Source organism: Diabrotica undecimpunctata, chromosome 9, assembly GCF_040954645.1.
Source record: "Diabrotica undecimpunctata isolate CICGRU chromosome 9, icDiaUnde3, whole genome shotgun sequence".
Taxonomy (NCBI): Eukaryota; Metazoa; Arthropoda; class Insecta; order Coleoptera; family Chrysomelidae; genus Diabrotica; species Diabrotica undecimpunctata.
In genome coordinates this window covers 9,416,120-9,436,789 of record NC_092811.1, presented here as the reverse complement: position 1 = coordinate 9,436,789, position 20,670 = coordinate 9,416,120, and the positions used below count along the sequence as shown (strand labels likewise).

General features: G+C 33.9%; 1 protein-coding gene across 2 annotated transcripts in view; it reads right to left on the bottom strand.

Annotated features, from left to right (window-relative positions):
* LOC140449495 (uncharacterized) overlaps nt 1–18,038 on the bottom strand; it is a 267,953-nt gene extending 249,915 nt beyond the window's left edge. For both annotated transcript variants that reach the window (XM_072542682.1, XM_072542683.1), the window contains exon 1: nt 17,948–18,038. The gene's annotated coding sequence lies outside the window, so the exon portion shown is untranslated. The remainder of the gene's footprint in view (nt 1–17,947) is intronic.
* Between the last annotated feature and the right edge of the window lie 2,632 nt (nt 18,039–20,670).

The following is a 20,670-nucleotide window of genomic DNA, read 5'->3' as shown; positions in this document are numbered from 1 at the left end:
ATTGTTTTGTGGACCAGTGGTTATCTCTTATAAACCTGGTTATAAAACATGGAAACTTTATAAATTCCTTTTGTTGATAAAGTATAATGCAAACAACTTAATCTTTACATATCATCCAATTGTGAGCTGAATAGCCGATTTTCTGTAGAATTGTGTCAAGGTTTTCATATGTCTCTTTCATATGGACTGAATGAGCAATAGGAAGTGAAGCATAAGTGTTCTCATTGTGTAAGAAGTACAGCTTTTAAACTTGTTTTTGAAGAGTCTATAAAGAGCCTCCAATCATCCTTATTATACTCAATGACAAACTCATTCATTAGACCACCAACATCACGACAGTAGACCAAATTCCCTTACTGCCTAGAAACTGAGCAAACTGTTGATCTCTGTACCTTTATTTGTAAATAGATATACCAGGAGACAACAAATTCTTTTCTTTTAATCTTCAGTTACGCAATACTGATTCTTCCTTTGTTAAACCTAAATCTCTTACTAAGTCATCTAACTCAGCTTGTGTAAACAACTGTGGTTGTAAATTTTCTGAAGAATACTGAAATTCACCATCACTTCCTGGACGACTTTCATCATATTGTGATTCACTAGTATTTAAAATGTCATCAATATGTAAAGAAGGCTCAGGGACTGGCAGTTCAGGTCCATGCTCTACCGGACGGATAGCAGACGGGATATTAGGATAAACAATCACTTTGTTATTTTTGGAGTTGTATCCAGAAATATCGACAGTACAAAAATAATCGACAGCGTGTCGAAAGAAGTACAGAGACCCATTTGGTATTTATAGACCTTGAGAAAGCATATGATAGTGTCCTGTTAAAGAAAATGTTTGAGGTCCTCAAAAGGTCCGGATTGGATTCGACGTATATCCGAGCGATATATAAATTAAACGAAAAAGCAGTTAGTTGTGTAAAAATTGGAACCAGAACCTCAAATGAATTTAAAGTCACTAAAGGCCTACAGCAAGGATGCTGTTTGTCACCGACACTCTTTAAAATATACGTCCAAGAAGCATTGAGGAATTGGAGAAATAAATGTAGATTTATGGGCATCGAAGTGGGACAAGAAACTCTGTATACATTGTTGTTTGCAGATGATCAGGTGGTAGTTGCAACCGATGAGGAAGATATAAATTATATGAATCGAAAATTATTTGAGGAATATGCCAAATGGGGGCTTACTGTAAACATAAGCAAAACAGAATATTTAAAAATTGGAGGAAATACCACAGATCTAAGGCTTGAAAACGCAGTCATAAAAGGCTGCAACCAGTATAAATATCTAGGAAGCATCATATCAGCAGATGGCAGAGTTAAGATAGATGTACAAAACCGAATAACTCAAGGGAAAAAATGCATCCGAATACTGAATTCATTACTGTGGTCTAATAAAATAAAGATGCATACCAAACTTCGCGTATACAGAGCAATTGTAGAACCAATTACCACATATGGTGCCGAATGTTGGACGATGACAAAGAATGAACGAGGTAAAGTAGACGTTGTGGAAATGGATTATCTTAGAAGGTCATGTCGAGTATCGAGAATGGAAAGAATCAGGAATGAGGAAATACGAAACCGTACAGGAATTAGAGATACTCTTTCAGATAGAATACAAGAAAGGCAATTACAATGGTATGGTCACGTGATGAGAATGGAGGAGGAGCGGTGGCCAAAGAAAGCCTTAATGTATGTTCCGCCAGAAAGAAGGAAAAGGGGAAGACCGCCAAATTCCTGGAGAAGAGAAATTACAAAAACAATGCAATCTAGAGGCTTAGAAGAGGGAGATTGGAGAGATAGGAAAAGATGGAGGCTGAAATGCGGGAAGCGGCAATCGCCGCAGGACCCCCGTTATATGATGATGATGACAAAAATAATAAACATTTGACTGTTTTTTTTGCTCTCTTTATACCATAGGCACTGCAAATCTGAAACCTTTTTTTTTCTTCGACCAGTTCCTTACATCCTCAACAAAAACATAACATACATTGTGAGGAGTCCGATCTTTGTCTTGGTCACCAATTTTCACACCAAAATTTGCGAAATACACCTTGTTTAAAAAAGTCAGTAATGTTTCTCTGATGTTGTTTAATAACAAGGTGTAACATAACCACATATGTAACAAAATGTATTTGGACACCTGTCTCACATCTCTTGTAGAATGAGCGACTGCATCTATATCATATATAACAATTAGTATTCCATCGTAAAATATGGTTTATGAGAATTTTAATAGATTTAAGGATTATTGTAAAGTATGAGAGTATATACTAGAAAAGAGTGTAATTTTTATAGTATGTTGCTATAATTCTAGTATGGTTGCTAACACTGCATTGAGTTTCTCTTCTCTTCGCAGAACGCGTTTCCCATAGGATAAGTCCACTTTTCCCTAATTTTCCAAAATAAACACAAAGATGCCTTGAGGATCTGTATTTTACACAAAACAATCGACAGTTAATTTCCCAAACAAACAATTGCCTAATGTCCTTTGTTTACTCACATGCCGCTCATCTAAAAATAAAAACCCTCGTGAAATTTGCAACGTAGAAACCGTTTCAGTTTCAACGAAATTGTGTAATTAGATAGTCCTTGAACTTTTCGAAATAATTTCGAATAAATTCACCTCCACTTATTCCCAGACGAGACAGGAAGCCAGTTAAACTATACGTATCTCTAATTTTGCAAATTGATATAAATTGTGTTTCAGCAACTGGTGTGAGTAATTGACTACATTTGTGTTTATGCCAAATTTAAAACATCCGTCTTTAAGCGGGAGTAGAATATGTTCAGGAGTTCGGGGAAACGGACTACTGTTTTTCTGAGAGAGACCAAACAACACACCGTTGTTTTCACTAGGCTGTAATGCCAGAGCTTAGAAACAATAAAAGTACTAATGAATCTTAATTTAAAAGTAACCAAATCAAAAAAATATGCTGAGAAAATAAAGCTGAAGACTGACAAAATTCAAGCGACCACGAAAAGAAAAGTATTTCTCCTCCATTCCAGAATTTAATAGTCCAGTCTAGTAAGGTAAAACTGAGGTATAACCTTAGATTTCTTTGAAGGTGCATCAATTTTTATAATATTTTGGAAATAACCATCTATATCATAATCTAACCTATGCCAATATGGGCTTATTGTTTTTAAGGGTTTAAACTACCCCTTTTTTCTTAAAAAAAAATAAAAGTAGAAAATGAAATATCTGATAGTTTGAAAAACGTTTGTAGGTCTAGAATTAAGGTTTTTGGATGCTTCAATATGCTATTTGAGAAACCAGCTTTTCCCATCAACTTGGTCCGAAGCAATAATACTACCACGTCTTAAACCTGAGAAATCCCGGACATCACCTGAGTCATATCGACCAATATATTTAACCAATATTATATGTACAGTGTTAGAGAAAATGGTAAGTACAAGGCTGAGATGGTATTTAGAACAACAAAAACTCCTTATTCCACAACAAAGTGGATTTAGGCAAAATAGATCCACTATTTTGCCTAAATCGAGAGAGAATGATCGAATTCTGCCAACAACACAACATGGTAGCGACAAATACATGGTTTATTGTACACTTGGACTTCACCACAACCCAATGAAAACAGAGTAATCCGTAACCAAATAGATTACATATTGGTCAACAAAAGATATCACAATGCAATCATCAGTGCAAAAACATATCCTGGAACTGACATCAATTCCGATCATAATCCTGTTGTTGCAAAAGTTCGCGCAAGATGGAAACTAATAAAGAAACAAAAACCTCAACACCAACTATTAGACATCCAATTATTGAAAAACGACACCATACATCAGACAGTAAATAAAGAATTAAACAAAAATTTAGGAAATATCGACCACAATAGAATTAGCGACTACGATGACATAAACGTTCTGTGGGAAACTATTAAAGAACAAATGAACAATGTAACGGAAAAACATCTAAAAGTAACACCTAGAAATAACAAACAGGAATGGATGACAGAAGAGATTTTACAATTAATGAACAAACGAAGAGAATCTAAAGGAAAAAATGACGAGGACGGAGAATACAAAAGACTAAATAGAATAATTCGAAAAAAAATAACCGAAGCCAAAGAGAAATGGCTGGAAACAAAATGCGTGGAAATAGAAGAACTACAACAAAGGCACGATTTTTTTAATTTACATAAAAAGGTAAAAGAGTTTACATCGACTACCAAGAGAACGACTTTTCACACCATGCTGAACACGGATGGCAAATTGCTAGAATCAACGGAAGATAAACTGAAAGAATGGGAAAACTATATTAAAATTATTTTTCACGACATACGAGAAGAACGAAGATTGGAAAATAACAACGAAGGGACAACAATTCTGAAATCTGAAATCATAAATGCAATTAATCATCTTAAAACAAATAAAAGCCCAGGTCCAGACGGAATATACTCAGAAACGTTAAAATTAATCAGCGAAGAAAATATCGAAATATTTGTCCTTTTATTCAATCGCATTTATGATACAGGCAAAATACTCCAAGATTGGCTGGAGTCAATATTCATCCCACTACCAAAAAAGCCAAACCCACAACACTGCAATGAGTTCCGTCTGATAAGCCTTATGAGTCATGCAGTAAAAGTCCTACTAAAAATCGTACATAATCGTATCTATAGAAAGTGCGAAACAATCATCGGAGACGATCAGTTTGGATTCAGAGCCGGCATGGGAACGAGAGAAGCCCTGTTCAGTTTACTAGTTCTCGCCCAAAAATGCTACGACCAACAGAAAGATATATTTATATGCTTTATAGACTTCGAAAAAGCATTTGATAAAGTAAGACACGACCTACTATTAGAACGTTTGCAAGAAGTCGGTTTAGATGGAAAAGACATCAAATTCTTAAAAAACTTGTACTGGAACCAAAACGCCAGAGTTAGGATTGAAGGTTCCACATCCGCAGAAGTAGAAATTAGGAGGGGAGTTAGACAGGGATGTGTTCTGTCACCTCTGCTGTTTAATCTTTACTCCGAGTTTCTATTTAAAGAAGCATTGGAGGATTCCAAGGATGGAGTCAATGTGAATGGCGTAAATATCAACAGTATTAGATACGCCGATGATACAGTGTTAATTGCGGATTCCGACTTAGGTCTACGACTTATCGACAAGACCAACTCGACTTGTGAGCATTTGGTATGAAAATAAACATTAAAAAAACCAAAGTGATGTCAATCCGAAAAAACCAAAACGTACCTCAACCTTGCACAATAAATGGGCACATTTTAGAACAGGTCAATAGATTTAAGTACCTGGGATGTTGGATCGATAGCAGCCTAAATCCTGATCTAGAAATAAGATCGAGACTAGAACAGGCCAGAAAATCTTTCGAAAAAATAAAAAAACTGCTTTGTGATTCTCGAATAAAACTCGAAATTCGACTACGTTTATCAAAATGCTACGTCTGGTCGACTCTTCTATATGCAGTTAAAACGTGGACCCTTAAAACATCAACCGTAAATAAATTGAAGGCCTTTGAAATGTGGATCTACCGGAGAATACTCAAAATTTTATGGACATCGCATACCTCAAACGAAGAAGTGCTGCGCTGAGAAATAATAAGTACCAATATGCCCAACTTATAGTGAAAGGAAAAATCGAGGGAAAGAGAAGCCTAGGAAGGAAAAGACTATCGTGGCTCAGAAACATCCGACAATGGACAGGGCTAAATTTTGAACAGCTAATAAGAACAGCTGAAGATAGAGAAGAGTTTAAAATTGTAGTAGCCAACCTCCATTGAGGAGAGGGCACTTTAAGAAGAAGAAGAAATAGAATTAGTGTCAGGAATACATGAAGCATTTGCAAATAAGCAAGATTGTATCGCAGTTTTTTTTTGATATTAATAAAGCTTATGATACTGTGTGGCGATACAATATCATATCAAAATTGCATAATTGGAATATCAGAGGCAATACGTTAAAATTTATTTCCAATTTTCTTCAAACTCGCAGCTTCATAGTTCGATCAGACAACGTTAACTCATATAAAAAAGTTCAAGAGAACGAGTACCACAAGGATCAGTTATAAGCTCAACCACTTTTCCAATAGCCATAAACGACATACTTCAACAATGCTCACCGATTGTTAAAGGAAGATTATACGCTGATGACTTAGTTTTATTTGTCAAAGGAAAAAATTCTACATCTATTCAAAAACATTTACAACAAACAATCAATCAGTTAGAATCATGGTCTAGGACTATCGGATTACAATTTTCACGGACAAAAACTAAATGTATTTTATTCACACGAAAACACACAAATAATATCAGATTTTTAGGTATGGTTTTCGACCAAAAGCTCTCCTGCAAAAAACATACAGAAGAACTTAAAAAATCATGCCAAGCAGGACTAAATTTTATGAAAACTATTTCCAGCAAAAACTGGAGAGCCGATCAAAATACACTATGACATGTATATAAATCTTTAGTTAGATCCAAACTTGACTATGGTGCGACTATTCATCAAGCAAAGTATGAGTATTGAAAACCTTAGAAACTGTTCAAAACACAGCTCTACGAATAGCTACAGGTGCGTTTCGAACGACATCAGTTGAAAGTTTACAATGCTTAACAGGAGAACCACCCCTAAGTTTACGATCCAAATACCTTTCTCTCTCATATGCTTCTAAAATAGCTAGTAATAAAGAACACCCTACTTATACCAATACGTTCACAGATCGATTTCAAGACACTTTCTCTACAACAAGGCTAGATCCACCATATTACGAAAGAGTTAGAAGAAACCTTCATGACCTACATCTTGAATTTCCTGAAATTTTCCCAATAAATTTCCTAACTTCTCCACCTTGGTTAATACCAATTCCCAAGATTAATACTAACCTTAGTATATATAAAAAACGTGAGACTCTAACAGACCTGATCAAACAATCATTCTTAATAGAAATGGAAACTTATAAAAATCACTATTCATTACAGAGACCATGGCATGGTATCCTCGCCTAGAGCATAGCACTGACAGTGAAAGCTCGCATTTAAAATAATGCATTTATTTTACGTGGCGATATACGCATCCAAATCTTCAGACGGTGTTGGTGCAGCCATCCTCACACCCATTTATCTTGGTTCCCCATAGGTCGCCTAAAATATCTAGCTTCCGAGACTTAGTCCTACATAATCTATAATAATTGTGACCAGTGTAAGTTGTCTCGTCCCTCGCAAGGACAACTTTTTTTGTCGTTTTTGTAAAGCTATTCTCGATGTGCACACATCCTCAAGTTCAATGATTCAAGAATTTACAAACAGGAATGTCCATTTACGTTCTTCATTTAATTTGAGTTCCACAATGATACGAGTGGGTACGACCTTAAAAGCCAAGACAACTACCCATTAGTGACGAAATAGCCGTAATAAGCGGTTATTTTTTGCGCTAAAATATAAAAAGTGCGTATTTCATGAAGGAATTTTATTAAAAACCGAATTAAATTTTTAAAGTTGTTCAAAAGTGATTGATTTATCTTTAAACATTGCATTCAGTACTCTGTCACTAATGCCGTCAATACAGCAGGTGTAAAAATTAAAAAACATGATTTATTTTAATTTCTGAAAAATTATTTACAACCTTAGATATAACTTCTGCATTTTGGTCTTCTACCCCCTTACGAAAGGCGTAATTTTTAATACAAGAATGACACTTCCAATGAATCGCTTATAATTTGGATTACAGACCTCACCAGCTATTTTCCACGGGAGACTAAGTAATATAAATGTGATTGGTTTTTTAAACATAACTCCTTTATTTTTTGTAACAGAATGTTCGTCAAAAAACCATTTTGTAAGTCTTCACAAGAGCTATATCATCATCATTATTATCAATCTGTATGCGTCCACTGCTGGACATAGGTCTCCATTGATTGATTTCCATTGAATTTATTTTGTTTTCCATTCTTTTATTTGTCACCCACGTATTTGAGCTATACAGTGAACAGCTTTCCACTAATGTCGTAGTTGGATGTATACCATCGTTTAAAAAAAACTTATAAGAAGTAAAACACTTCACATTTGTATTTAGGTATGTCGTCAAAATTTACACAGTAGCATAACGTGACGTTTTCGATCTAGATCAGGATCATCTTCAGGGAAGTGTACGAACTCATCACTATATAGCCCCCCATAAAATTATTAGACCCTCGGAGATATAGTAAACTGATCACCGGCATCCTTTGAAGATTGGTAAACTCATCACCGCAGATAGGTAAACTCATCACCGGGATTTTTGCCTGGTTTCTAATGCGAAAGATTGCCTTTTACCTGTTATACTTCTCGTTTATGTGATAATTTTATAAATTCAGAAATTATTTTAAGCAAGTTGCTTTAAAATTTAACTGAGATATTAATATGTCTCACGGTGTGGCCTATTAGACGTATCTGCCAATCTAAATGGTTTTGAGATCTAAAAATTTAGTTACATAGGATTTCGATAGTGAACTTTAAAATGAAAATATTTGTCAACATGTGCTTTTTTGTTTATATCGGAAGTAGTCCCAACTTCGTTATTTGATTTTCATTGAATTTTTATATTTCTCATTGAATTCTCGAGATAATTTGTTAAGCATACATTCGGTCTAAGTCTTACTGTTTTGGCGTTATTTGACTATCTTGAAAATAATAGACGATTTTGGACAGAAAGTAAATATAAAATGTCTAAAAAATAGGAAAACCTAAAAACTTGAGTGTGCTATTATTGCATTGAAGTCAAAGGAAACTTAATTTTTTACACGTGCAAAACTTTACATTTTATGGCATCATAGGCGGAAATTTTTAAATTTGAAGTAATCAGCAATGCTTTTATTATGACAGAATGCATCAAAATGCTTAAGTACAGTTTCTTGTACTTTATCTTTCAATGACTTGTACAAAGATCCCACAATTAGAGTGCTTTTAAAAGCAATTTTTTTACATTTTTTGGTTAGTTTTCGCCATTATTTGTAGGAGTCAGATGAGTTGTTCATTTAATTTTATAAACATCATGACAACTAACCTCAATTAGTGTAAGATACAAAATAATTTTTATTCTGTAATTTGTACTAATTTTGTTTATTGTAGCACCCTGATGATGCGGATAAAGATTTGCGAAAGCTTGGTAGACTAAAAAGAGTACTTCTTTGTCCTATCTTCAGCTGCACACCCAAATAGTTGTGTTTTGTAGTCTAACTGATCAGCGTTGACTACAAGCATTTATCGCTTTTTCAGTATATATATATATATATATATATATATATATATATATATATATATATATACATAAGGAGTCCAATTAAGTCGGTACCATATGGAAACTTTTTTTATTTTTAGTTTTATGAAAAAAAATTTATTCTCTAGTTCTGAATGATCTAGAACTTCAATCATCAGAATCAGATATTAGTATTCTTCAGTCATTTACGCGGTTCGTTAAACAACATTAATTTTTTTAAGACTTGAGAATATCCACAATTCATTTTTTTGACAAACCGCGTATACAACTAAAAAAATTTAATATCTGATCATTGTATTCTAGGTTTTAGATCATTCAAAACTTTTTATGTAACATAATTATTTTATATAACAAAATTCATAAAACTAAAAATAAAAAGGTTTCACATATGGTGCCGACTTAATGGGATACCCTGTATATATATATACATATATCGAGAAAAGGAGTACGACCGTCAATCCAAAATAAACTAAGGTACACTCTAAGAGTGGTGGGTTTTTCGGTCAAAGTGGAGAAATAAAAGACAAAGAAGGTGGCTTCTTATATATAGATGAAAAGTAGCCACCTTCTTTGTCTTTTATTTCTCCACTTTGACCGAAAAACCCACCACTCTTCGAGTGTACCTTAGTTTATATACATATATATATATATATATATATATATATATATATATATATATATATATATATATATATATATATATATATATATATATAATAATTAGAAATCTTAAAATGTAATATCAGAAAAGGTAATCTACAGCAACAAAGTAATATTATGCCTTGCCTACAAGAAACATCTTATACAGTTAACTTAAAGAACTTAATTACGCTGATTTTTTTTTGTTTGATCAGGATGATTCACGAAAACCAGTGCGAAACAACTAAACAAAAACAGTATAAAATTTCTACTCACCAGTTGTATGACATTTAGCCTTACACCCTTTCGTCGCACAAGTCCACAAAAAGCAATTTGATTTTTTTAGAGTCTTTCGCATATGAAATTTGAAATTATTAATAACCATTATTTTTTGTCCGCGTTGGCTCAGGACGTACTCAATTAGCAGTTCACTATTTATGTTGAAGAAACAAGGGCAAATGAAGAGAAATTTTTCTTTTCGCATGATTTTAGGTAGCTATCAATAGAATTTTGTGGAATTCCCAAATAAAAACCAATAAATTGCAGTTGCATTTAAGACATTTGGATTTGGATTATTCTGTGAAATTACCAAAAACTAGCCGTTTGCTGGGATTTTATGGTCTATACCTGATCCTTGGTGCAGGTAGGCCAGTGATCAGTTTACCAATCTCTTAGGGTCTATTTTGAAAACCCTACTTTTATGGCGGTGATGAGTTTGTACTATGTACGAGGGTATTTATGGTAATTGGTGATGAGTTTACGTGTACCCATCTTCAGTGCCTTCTTTTGTAATTGAAGCTAACACTAAAATTGTAGCTAGGACATCGATATATGGTTTTACATTGTTGCAAATTTAAATTCTAATGTGACTCTAGGTCGATGACATTGGATAAAAATTTAATACTTAAGGCCGTTTCTCGCGATTCTGGGCATAGCTAAATTCCAATGTAAAAGTTTATATCAAATAACGCAAAAACTATGCCAGATATTGAGATGATTCTTTTTTTATATGAAAGGTCTTAAAAAGTTCTAGTGCACTATTTGGTTGTAAATTAATAAATTGTTTAAACAATTTTTTTTTTCAAATATTTTTGGTTAAAATAAACGTAAAAATTTTTTTTTTGAAATAGGGCACTACAGAATTTGACCCACTTTCCGAATCTGTTTTTATTTTTAACATAAAGTGTAACACAAAACAACTATTTGATATAAACTTTTTAAAAATCTCAAAGTTCTGCTAAATGTTACTCTCTCTCTCGGTCAATACAGGGTTGTCTTTGTCGATAGCTTCTGGATTCTCGCCGACAGGTAGGTAAGAAATATACACTCTCTCATAAATAATGTTGAATAACATTATTAGGGCTTATTAAAGAGTAATACCCAAATATTTTGCAGTATTTGAATATGGAATTTGATTATTTATATTTATTGGACAATACCCAAATATTTTGCAGTATTTGAATATGGAATTTGATTATTTATAGTTATTGGAATATTTATTTTAAACGTTTTTGTTAGTAAAGTTTACATAATATATGAAGTTTGTTTCGTCACTTGCTTGTCCAGTCATATTAGTCCAGGGTAATAAGGATTTTCTCGTGACACTCAATAATCCAGGTAGCTGACAACTTTTTTAGTTATTGTAGACCTATAAGAAGAAAACCTATCTGTTTCCTGCCTAAAGTTCGGAGCCGTTTTTTAATGATTAACAATTTAATGCAAAAAACGCGATTTTTTCTATTTTTTGCACTCCATTAGAAAGCTAAATAATTGACATAAAATAACAAAATTTTATTTTTTAGAATATTCACAAAGCTTCAAAATGCCGATTTTTGAAAGTTGAAAAGTCAATTTGTTGCTTCGCAAACTGCAAAATAAGTGACAATTGATATTTGTTAAAAACTTTTAGTAAACTTAAACTTTAAACTTTAGAGTTCCACCCAAAGTTGGGTATTGGGGTACTTAACAAACCCTCAAAATTTGGGACCGATATATTAATTAGTTTAAAAGTTAATGTATTTGTTTATCTCAGAGACCTTTTTTTTACAATAACAACAGAGATAGAAAATAATAAAGATAGGGTAATTCTGTGGGTGACAAATGAAAGCAAAAGACTTATACTATCAATATGCATATATGCATATAAACTACATAGAAATAATATAATTATAAATTTTGCTTAGATTTTGAATTTCTGACCTTTTGTTTAAATTATGGGATCTAGTCTTTCACCCATTCTAAGTAGCTATGTCATGGATGATGTTATCAGTGATTGTATCAACAATTGCACTTTTTTCATTCCTTTTATTACAAGATATGTAGATGATTTAGTTTTAGCACTTCCTACTTATTCCACTGGAATAAGCTTGACCGTTCAACTGGGCCCGGACTACCTCCTTCTAATTCTTTAAACTCCTGTTTTGAAATTAATAATTTCAAAATAATACTCATTATTTTGTCTAATTACTTATTTAGTTGTCAAAACAGATACATTATTACCTAAAGAAGTGAAAGTGGTTCAATTTAGAAATTATATAGTAAATAATAAATATTTGAAAACTGATGCACATATTCCTCCCGCGATTTGGGCTTCAAGTACTAATTTTATAAATCGCACTATTAATAGACGTAAATCCTTTCATTTTAATTTCATGAATGTTTTTATTCGCCACATCTCAACATTTTCCATTTCAGAATATTTATCATCAAACTGTAATTCTACGTTAAAAGCCAATTTGTCAGTAAAAAAGTAACAAAAAAAAACCAAAAGAAAATATAAGACATAAAAAAACGAATTTGGCAATACTGTGACCTCAAAATATCTTGTTATACATACCTATATGTACCTTTGCTAAGTTGTGAATTAATTATTTAATAAATAATATTACTCTGGTATACTCCTATTATTCTAATTACACCATAACCGCACTGAATAGAAGGCTTTCGGAGTGAAAGAATGTAAGAAAACATTCAAGGAATACTGAATCGGTTGGAACAGAATGCAAATGATAAATGCTGAGATGTGTATGAGAAGACTCAGATAATAAAAAAATATCAAGGAAACAAGAGACGGAAGATCAAATAGAAGTAATGATAGACCGACAAAAAATAATACAGACAAAGTTATACAAATACTTAGGAACAGTAATCAACAACAAAGGAGACATCGAGGACGATCTTAACAACAGAATGGAAAACACAGGAAAACTATTCCAAGCACTAAATAGAGGATTCCTTAATAACAAAGAAATATCAACAAAGACCAAGATGACAATATACAAAACAATATATAGATCTACAGTGACATATGGAGCAGAAAATTGGATATTAAACAAAAGACATCAGAGCAGAATCCAGGCAGCAGAGATGAAATACCTCAGAAGAACGATAGGAGTAAAAAGAACTGATAGAATCAGAAATGAAGAAATAAGAGAAAGACTCAAAATCAAACCGATACTCGAGTCAATCAAGGAGAAAAAATTGGCATGGTTCAGACATCTAACCCGGATGGACAATAATAGACAAGTAAAAAGAGTGTGGGACGCCAAACCAATAGGGAAGAACAGAAGAGTAAGACCCATTAAAGAATGGAACAGTGACATCTCGCAGATACTGCAGAGTAAGGGTAAGACTTGGCAGGAAGCAACACAGATGGCATCCAATAGGAAGAAATGGAGAAAGTTCGTTAAGAGCTAGGACACCTCAGAAGACTGTCAAATATTGTAATTTAATGAATTGTATTTTAAATGGCCCAACACCGAAAGGTACAAATGGGTCTACTGATTAAGTAAAGTAAAGTAAGTTCCTCATTTGGGTGGTTTCGTTTTTTTCTTTTGTGTATCCTCTTTTCTTCTCTTCTCTTTGTCTGGTAATTCTCTACAGTTGTTTTAGTTCTTGGTAATGCTATGAATAAATTATAATTTTACATTTCTTTGAAATCGCTTTATTAGGAACACTAGTTTTTCCTATTGTGTAATACTTTGTTGATTAATGTGAGATATTTTATTTATAATAATTGTTGTCCAACGCTATACCGGAATGTGAAACGACTCGAATCTGGTTTTATCAGTTGGCAAGCAAAATCTATATCTCGTGACCTAGCGAACTATAATGATACAAAAGAAATATTTGTTAAATTTCCATTTTCAGTATCAGTATATACAATGTAGAGTGTACACTGACCTCTTTTGGTACATTTTCATTTATATAACATCAAATTACTCTGATAAGATCACGTACATAATTGTCTTTGTTAACAAATGTCGTATTTATGAATAACTATATTTTCAAAGCCATTAATTAACAGAAACATCCACACAATAGTAACTGTACATCGGCTCATTGCAAAATCGCTATTCCGTTAAAAAAAAAATGTTAAACGAACAAACACACGATTCAGTGCATGTTTATACAATTTTATTTTTATCAACACAGTAATGTAATTAAGTCAGTTTTATTTGTCTGTGCACGCACAGAGAAATACTATTTCATCCAAATGCAATCCAATTTTTGGAAAAAGATAAAATGATAGAAATAATAAGATTCCATAAATGTCTTTAACCCTTAACTACCATGGCCAAAAATAGTAACATTTGTACCATGGCAGGGTCAAATTTGACCCCCCATTGTTTTTTGTATCAAAAAATATTCTTTTTTTAACTTTGTTTTATTTTAAATTATTTTGTTTACAGCTACTCTTACATTTATATAAAAATAAACGAATTTGGTTAATTAGATATAACTGTATTTAAAAAAAACTTTTGTATTCAATCAAATTAACATAGCTATGCACTTTCTCGAATTATAAGAAAAATAATAACAATGTGCAGTTTTTTTATATCCAATGGTGAAATCTAGGTATCATAGCTCCTACCTAAAATAAAAAAAATCGATTTAGATTTCGTATCTCAAAAATGACAATCATGATTTTACCTTAATTTTCAACACAGCTTATGCATAACGTCTGTATGCGGGAATGATTTTTGCAAATAAATGCAAATATCGCACGATGAGCTTTCTTTCTTTTGGTTTTTGGAATATGGACATATTTTACACCTTCCCCTCTTTTTTCGTCGTTGTGGCTCTGGATTTGCGGCAGGCATTGGTTCCTGAAGTCCGGAAACTTTAAAAATGGCACTACGAATTTCTCTCGGTAAACAAGTTTGCTGAGCTCTACGAGTTAAATGGGCCTTAATAAGTTCTTGACCTAAAGTGGTTAGAAACAATCTTCTTTCCATTATTTGATTTTGCTGAACTCCATTAAAAATTACGTTAGCATTTAATCCTGCAATGTCTAAAATGCGAAACCATATTACTTGAGGCCATCTACGAGTTCTTTTGCCAGTTTTATAGCATGCACATTTCTTATCCAATGAATCCACCCCACCTTTTGTCTCGTAAAAATTTATAATCTCTGGCTTTCCATTAACCATTGTATTGGAATGATGCATAGTTGACACTAACAACACTGCACGATTTTTCTTAGGAACAAAAGATACAAGGCTCTCGCTTCCTATAAAACCAAATAAGGCAGAATTAGGTGGCCTGTTTTTTTGGGATTGAAATTCAGCAGGAACCTCTCTTTTATTTCTTTTTAGAGTTCCAACATATGAAATTTTATGGCTTCTCAGTTCTTTTATGAGCTCAATAGACGAAAACCAATTATCTGCTGTTATGTTTCTATTTGTACCAGAAATTGGTGGAATAAGTGTCAAAACATCTAGAGTGGGGATGGATAACTTTTTTGGATTTGCTCTGCGTGTATCTTTTCCAGTATATATAAAACCATTTAGCAAATAATGTGTCTTAGAGTCTACTAAACACTGCATTTTCAGACCGTATTTGTCTGGCTTATTTTTGAGATACATCCTGAATTGGCACCTTCCTCTAAATGCAATAAGCATTTCATCTATTGTGAGATATTCACCACAGCTATAATTGGACTGGCAATTAATTATAAACATATTAAAAATATTGGATATAGCTGCCAGTTTATCTCGGTGCGCAATACGTTCTTATCGAGTAGCTGGGTCGTCAAAACAAAGGCTTCCAAGCAAAAAATAAAATCGGTTTAGTGACATGGTTGCTCGAAATATATCACGGCCAGTACCATTCGTAGCAAATAAAGACCTTAAATCTTCATTATTGGATTTAAATACCCCAGCTAAATATAATAAGCCTAAGAAGGCCTTTAATTCAATTATGTCAAGATGATTGGTATATTGACACGATAAATTGTGTAAATTATATTTAGAAGCCATATTAGTTATTCGTTCATTAATTTTCTCAAGAATTTCTTGCAATATATCGTGGTTAATAATACATTCCCAAGCATCAACTGGTTTCTCTGGCATACTAGCTCGAGCTTTTCCAATAACACCAGGTAAATGACTTACGCTAAATTATGCTTACGTGTACGAGAAAAGGTGGGAGAAGTTTTAGACCACTTGTACCTATTTTTGCCATAAAACACATCCCTTGAGTCAGCTATATCACTTTCTTCACCCGAATATTCACTACCAGTTTCGGAATTATTAATTTGCCAATTTTTTTCGTCATCATCGTCCCATTCCTCTTCACTGTCTGTTTCGTGATCACTGTGTTCACTAGCCTGGTCTAAAAACTCACTATCTAGTCCATTGTCCATAATTTTTTGTCCCTCCTCTTCAAGTTCTTTCTGTGTCAGAGGACGTTTATTGCGACTACACCCCGCCATTTCAAATTACTAGTTAATTGCACTAGAAACACTTATACCATAAGCGGGTCAAAATTGACCCTATACGTGCCTAACTCTGCAGTAGTAACAGATAAACTGACGGAATTTTCGTAGATCGATAAATCACCTACCGGTCGAAGATTAGCAGAAAGCTCGCAATGCTCAATCTATGTTTCGGTAGCGAAACTTGGCATTAAAAACTCGGGGGGTCAATTTTGACCCCGCCATGGTACTTAAGGGTTAATATTACAATTTTAAGGAGAAGAAATACAAGGGCAATGTAATAACTTTTGCTTGATACTAACAAAAGAATTTTATTAAAAATCAATCAGAAAACTAGAGATCTTTATTAAAAAAAAAAACTGTCAAAATTCCATTTTTAGTCCAGTCCTCAGAGAGTTGTCCCCTAAAAATATAGTTTACTACTTTTACCCCCGGGCTTCCCCTAAAACCCCCCTCGTAGGGTGGTAAAAACGCAAAAAAATCGAATCTGTACGCTGTAGAAACAAATCTTTCAAATAAAAAATGTAGCTGAGATAATTTTAAACAAAAATGTTTATTAGCACTCACTGTAGAATCAACCGTTCTCTCACAAACAACGCTTAAAGAGACCGTCGATTTTGAATGTCAGTTACGCGCGCCAAATCAATGTTCAATAAAATTTGTATTGTAAAAATTAACTGTATTCATCACCAATTTACAATCCGAAAAAACTGAAAATGTTGCAAAAAGTGATTTTTTGTTTGTGGAAGAGAAGAATTAGTGTGTGTTTAAACTTGCATGGACAATGAATGGTATTACTACCATCAATAAATTTTCGACCAAACAATCATAAAACATTTATGTACCTACGTAAAAGAACCAAAATATGAAATTTTGAGAATCCTAATAGAGAAAAAGATTCAAGGAAGAAGATCTGTTGGCCAAAGGCAGAATTCTTGGTTGAAGAATATACGTGATTGGTATCAATGCAGATTGATTGATTTGTTTAGAGCAGCCAGTTCAAAAATAAACATAGCCATTATGATTGCAAACCTCCGTAAGAAGACGGTACTCTTAAGAAGAAGTACTTCTACTAGTTCACTGTATTAGAAATAATTCAAATAAATTCATTTTCTAAGATAGTGCTTCATCACAAATGATATCATTTAAAATCTAGATTTAAAGCATACTTCTAAACAATAAAAATAGTTCAGTCCCAACATCTTCAGAACTTTGTAGTTTAGTAATACCACCAAACGAGATTTGATTTTAAACGACCTTTATTACATTACTGAGAAATGATTCTGGAACTACTTTTTCACTGTGACAATGTGTGACAAGTGATAAAAACATACCATGTAATTTGTAGAACACCTCGATGAATCGATGAAGAAAAGTCAATTTGTTGAACGGAAAGTTTCTTGACTCTAAGTAAATGACTTTAATCTGAAACAAATAAAAAATTGTTAGTTTTATACATATAGTTTGTATTATATTTGTGTTCAAGACAAGTATGACCATACACAACTACTTAGGACAAGGAAAATAAGACAAGTGGTATTAAACAGCTTTGATATACAAAGCAGAAAGAGGAAAAGATATATCAAGGAGTCAGCATATGATTACATTTGCGAAAGAAATATCAATTTAATGCGTGGATTAAATATACGTTATACTTATAAAGTACTAGTAAAAGCGGTTCTGGTGAGTTTCATTTATTGATTCAGTATGTCACTCTCTATCAAGGTAACGTTGTTTTTTGGATCCATGTTGTTTCGACTGACTCATAACTGATCCTAAAAGATATCTAATGTGCACCATATGATTTCCCATTGGGCTTAAATGGCGATGATATACAAGATTAGTATATCAAAATTTCAAGTGTTCCACCGACACATTCCTCTGTATTAAATAATGCCCAAGCCAACAAAAAACTGTCCGTTCACTTTGAAGACAGACTACTAACTCATAACTCAACACCAAAATATCTTGGAGTGACTCTTGACAGAACTTTAAGTTTTAAAGAACACCTACAAAGAACGGCAGCAAAACTGAAAACGCGAAATAATGTACTCCAAAACCTATGTGGTACCACATGGGGGTCCTTAGCCTCCGTACTCAGATCATCTGCTATCGGACTTGTATACTCGACAGCTGAATATGCTTCCCCAGTATGGCTCAATAGCAAACACACAAAGATTATTGACACCCAATTAAACCAGACAATGCGAATGATTTCAGGTACAATTAGACCAACACCCAACTATTGGCTTCCCATCCTGAGTCACATTCCACCGCCGAAACTACGAAGAAGTCACTCCCTTCTCAGAGAATATCGAAAAATCCAGTCTAACCATCAACTACCCATCCGCCATGATAAGCTTGATATCGAAATGAACAGACTGCGCTCCAGATATCCTGTCATGTTAAGGGCCACCTCCTTATATCAGGAACATTTCGACCTCACCAACGCTTGGAGAAGACAATGGGAGCGCGACTCACCACAGGAAGCACAGCAAATGGCCTGTATCGATCAGAAACCGCCAGGCTTTGAACTGACCCGGAGTACATGGACAACGCTAAACAGAATAAGAACAAGAAGCGGTAGATGTGCTGATAGCTTACATAAATGGGGAAAAGCCCTTACTCCGGAGTGTGACTATGGTGCGCAACGACAGACCGTCCGTCACATTGTTGAAGAATGCCCCCGAAGGCGGTTCCCTGGAGTTTTTGACGAGTTCCTGAATGCAACCGAAAATGTTTTAGACTATATTAATGCATTAGATGTTCGTTTGTAATACTCCATGTAATGTTTTATATTGCTTTTTAAATATGTGTTCTTATTGTATGCCATACGATAAAAAAAATAAATTCCTCTGTATTACTCGCTATCAAAAGGTAAATTAAGCAAATGTCTCTAGTATATCGTCGGTACCAAGATACTGGTGATTATGTCCGTCGACAAGGAGGAGGTCGTAAACGAATAACAACGGAGAGAAAAGAGTTTAGGGAGGTCCGAGGTGTGGTTACCAGTGTTTGAACAGTCAGAAGGAGACTGAAGGCAGCCAACCTGGCAGCAAAAAGGGTCCCAAGATAAATGTAGCCCAGAAGCACAAATTAGAATTTGTTCGCGAACATCTGGATTGGGATGAGTATCAATGGAGTCAGGTATTATTCTCCGACGAAAGTAGGATCTGCCTACATGGCAACGACAAGAGGCGTCGAGTCTATAGAAGGCCAGGAGAGACAGGCCAGTTGTTCAATGCTGTATATGAGAAATTGTATCGTATAAAGGCGGCTCTTGTATGTTTAGGGCAGGTATTTCCATGTCTGTATCTAGTTGGTCCGTTATCACAGTTCCCAAATATGTCATTTTGTGGACTTTCTCAACTTGGACTCCGTTTAATTGAAGCTTTGCATCGGGATGTGGCTAAACCCTAAACATTTGGTTGTGTTTGAGTTTATTTTTATGCCCATATCCTCTCCTACCTCGTGAATACGATCAAGCAAAATTTGGAGACCTTCAATATTATCTGACAGAATTACTGTATCGTCTGCATATCTAATCACATTAAGTAGTTCCCCGTTGATTTTTATTCTATATGGTTGTCTTTCAAGTGCCTTTTTAAATAACTGGTCCGAGTAAACATTGAACAATGTTGGTGACAAAATGCAACCTTGTCTGACTCCTCGTTGTATGGAGATTTCATCGGTGTAGTTATCTCCAATTTTTACGATAGCAGTTTGATACCAGAACAAATTTTTAATGACACGAATATCCTTGTCATCTATTCCGATATTTTTCAGTATTTGCATTAATTTTACATGCTGTACTTTATCGAATGCCTTTTCGAAGTCCACGAAACATGCAAATACATCTTTTCTTTGGTCACGGCATTTTTGTAATAGGATGTTAAGCGCAAAAAGTGCCTCCCTGGTTCCCATAGCATTTCTAAAACCAAATTGGGTATCTTCGAGATCTTCTTCGCATTTGCGTCTAATTCTGTTGTGAAGTATTCTTAGGAAAATTTTTAAGAGTGTGGCTCATTAGGCTCATTAATCGATATTCTGAGCATTT